Genomic DNA, 4,205 nt, shown 5'->3' with positions numbered 1-4,205 from the left:
CCAGGCAGCATTTACCACGGCAGTCTCAGAAATAAAGAGGACGGGAGATGTGACTACAGTCTGTCCAAAACTGTAACAAACTCACCTGATGCTGGGACGTACTACTGTGCCGTGGTGACATGTGGACAGATCCTGTTTGGTAGAGGAACTGTGGTTGAGATAGGTATGTATATTTTTTAAAATTACTTTGTTTAATTATATAGAGATCTTAAATGGTCACACTTCTAATTTTCTAAAATCTTTTGCTGATTTTTTTCCGTCCATCCATCCGCTTTATCCGAGTCCGCGACCCTGATTTTTTTCCTACATGTTAATTCACTTCACTGAAACTGTTTTTATGCTTCAGGGAATCAATCTGATAGGACTTTAAAAAATATCTGTAATTCTTATATTATGCATTAATGTAAATGTAATATTTGATTTGCTACTGTCACCTGTGGACTTGTGGACTTAAATGGCATACAACTCTTAAACTTCTAAACCTAATAAAAAGCCCAGAATTAATTTCTTAATGCTTTCCACATTTATCAGCATTTCATGGCTCACAGAGACTGACTTAAAATGTTATTAGTAAGTGAAATCCACTTATGGTAAAAACTATTCAGTGTTTCTTTTATGACATTTGATAATATTTTCTGTTTACAAATTATAAATGAGAATGAAAGAATTTTGTGTATTTTGTTTTCTGATTTTAGGACAAAAGTGGGACCCGGCTGTCATTGTGTTCGGCATGCTGCTGGCTCTCTGTGTGATTGTGATCGCAGTTCTTATTTTATCCAGACACTAAAGGTTTTTCTTGCTTTGCTTTCTTAAATTTAGAACATTCATGATTTTTGGAACCAGAATATCAAAGAAAACATTGCAGACAACAAATTTTAATCCAATGAATTAATAAAACTGATTATGAAATTATTCCTTTTTATACTCATATTGGCATGCTTCATTAATGAAAACATATAAAAGGCCCATGTCATAGCATAATACATCTGGTGGACTGGTTTTTGTTTACTCACTGTAGCTGTGAGACTAACAGTAGGATATTTGACTAACTGTAACATACAAAATGACAACTCTCGCAAAACTCCTTGAATCAGCTGTTGTTTTTTTATTTAGCACCAAAAATTTTCAATTAAAATTGAATTGATTTGAATGAATTTGGTCATAAAAAACATTGTATCATTGTATTGTTAATGCATTTAGTTATTCTATGCTATATTCTGTGTTACATCTCCTATAATTCCCTCGAAGCACAGGCAGACGCAAGTGGTTTTCTGTCACTGGTTTATTTGAAGACTTCTCTCCAAAGCCACCGTGAAAACTATACAGCATTAACAAAATAAAACTCAGTGTAAGACACAGCAGTAAAAACACTGTACAACAAACACGATAAATAAATAAATACCTCGTTGGCTGCATGCTGCAAAAAGGGAATTAGCCGCCGTTCTTCTGAGGTTTCTTTAACCGTTTAACCGTGTGTAGTTAAAGTCCACTTAACATGTCTTTCAATAAAAACCATCCTTTCTGCGAGCTTACAGGTGTTTTTCTTCTTTTTACCCAAAGAGGAAACTAGTGCAACTTGTAAGCGAACTTGAGTTTAAAAATAAAAGCACCAAAACGTTGACTACAAAAAACAAACAAAGTAATGTGCAGCTTAAACAATTTACAATCATGACATGGATCTTGACAAGATAAAGAAATAATACAGATTATATACAATGTCATCATGGCAACAGCTACATCTCCTTTGATGAATAAAGTACATCCAAATGATAAAAGTCTACCTGTCTGTTCTCAAATCAAATCAAATCACTTTTATTGTCACATAAAACAACACAGTGTGTTTGCACCTCTCAAAGTGAATAGTACTTTTACCTATATTTTTGTGTTTATTGTTATTGTACTTTTGCACCAATCTCTGTCTTTATTGTTATGAATGTATATGATAGATTATGCAGCAAATTCATTTTCTTCTGCCACTTTGAACACCAGTCTTTACTACTACTACTTACTTTCTACTTACTACTCCTCATACATGTTATATTTCTGTATTTTATTTTTAATAAATTAGCAAAAAATTCAAGAATTTTTTTTTTCATTTTGTCATTATGGGGTGTTGTGTGGAGAATTTTGAGGTGAAAATTTAATTTAATTCATTTTGGAATGAGACCTAACCCTAGTGTTTTATTGTCAACCCATCAAGTATACAGTGGGACAAAATATCATCCTCAAAAGGGAAAACTGTAAAAAAAAAAGAGGAAAAAAAATCAAATATACATATATACAGAAATAAGATGAACTAAGAATAATCACAACAGTATTGTACTTGCATAGAAATAGAGTAAGAATAAAAAAGAATGAGAATGAAAATAAATAAATACAGCTCACACAGCACATACAGGGAGCAGAGTGTAGTCATTAGCACTGTCGCCTCACAGGAACAAATTGTGCTGAATTTGCATGTTGTCCCCATGTTTGCGTGGCTGCTACACGGGTACTCCAGCTTCCTCCCACAGTCCAAAGACATGCAGTTAGTGGGGAGAAGTTAACTGATATTTCTAAATTGAATAGGGGGGAATCTGAGTGTGAATGGTTTTCTGTCTCTTTTAGAGATGGGCCAGAGTCCCTTCCAGGCCCTATGACAGTATCAGAAATAAAGAGGAAGAGAAATGTGACTACAGTCTTTCCAAATCATCTAATGCTAAAACCATACTACTGTGCTTTGCTCACATATGGAGAAATTCTGTTTGGTGAAAAAAACTGAAGTTGGAATTAATATATTTTTAAATTCATATTTTAGTCTTTGTTTGTCTGTACTGATTACTGATGTATTGTTTTCAGTGAATAGTGGTTTTCACATGGTAGGTTCAGGCTTTCAAAGGTTATATGAGTTAGATCAGCTTAATGTGTTCACAGCCCGAAGTGTCACAGTGGTTGGAAACTTACATACTACTTCTTCACTTTACAGACTACAGTTTTTTGGTTATTTCATATGCGCCTTTCTGCTTCCTCTGTCACCTTTGGTCTGTTTTTTCCTCTGTGCTTTTCTTTGCTTGTGTTTTCTCCTCATTTCCTGTGGTGTCACATAGAGGCACCTGCATTTCAGCTGCTCATGTTGTCTTGCACAGCTTAGATGGAGGTTGTTGTTGCTGTTCTTGTCACAGATAATGTGTGGTTGATTATGGTTATCAACTTTCTCTGCTAACTCAGAGCTTCTGTTTCAAGCTCTGTCACATCATTTAATCCTTGTTATTTATAAAAGAGATTTATTAGTATTAGAATCAAACATAAAAATGATTTTACATTTCTGCATCACCAACTGAATGTGACACATGCAGTTTGTGCTGCTGTACAGCTGGGATTCGGTCGATAGTGTTAGTAAGGTACAGCTTAATAACTTATAAAATTCATATTCTTTTAGTATGTAATCTTTCTGGCTCTCAAAGATTACTGAATATAAATTAAAATAAACAAATTAATAAATAATATTAAAAAATGATATAATTATTGACTATGTATGGATTTTGATGAGTCACCATGGCCATATAACCATAAGGAGAGCCACCTTTGTGACACTGAAAACTGTGACTTCAAGCTCAAAGTATTTTGTAACATAACTCATTAATCTTTATTCAGATTATGTCCCTCTGTTGTGTAATGAACAAAGTGTAGTTGAGGTTGATTAGAGAAAATGTTCTCAGCAGTCTTTCATCATAAACTGTAGTGTGAGAGAGATTTTTTTTAATTGTTACTAAAGTGGCGTAAATTCAAATTTAAATAGATGCAAAAAGTTAGTCTGACCTAAACCTAAACTGGCTGGACACTGAAAACCATTATTTTGAATCAAAGTTGAAAAAAGCTGCTCAGTCTGTAATTAAATGTGTCCTCTTCCATTCAGTATGGAAATAAAAGAATGAGAAACTTTGAAGAGAATTTTAATTAACAGAGAAGTAAACATGATCAGTAGGTAGTCTCGCTGAAACTCCAGGCAACTAACTGAACATCACAGGAAGCACAATCGGCCAACAGGCGGCGTTGCCAGCACCACTAATAATCAGCAATCTTTCACAATAAAAGCATTCAGAACGCTGATGTGATGGAGGATCAATATGTTAAGCCAAACAGTGGTTTGTTCACCTTTTTAATCAACAGACAAGGAAAACTGTCGATTTTACAGGTGTCGTATAACGTTAAAGAGGGAAGGGTCA

This window comes from Pundamilia nyererei, unplaced genomic scaffold (assembly GCF_000239375.1).
Source record: "Pundamilia nyererei isolate P.nyererei 1_Seehausen unplaced genomic scaffold, PunNye1.0 scaffold00237, whole genome shotgun sequence".
In the NCBI taxonomy this organism is placed as follows: domain Eukaryota; kingdom Metazoa; phylum Chordata; class Actinopteri; order Cichliformes; family Cichlidae; genus Pundamilia; species Pundamilia nyererei.
The sequence above is the reverse complement of the archived record's forward strand: the minus strand, read 5'-3'. Positions refer to the sequence as shown.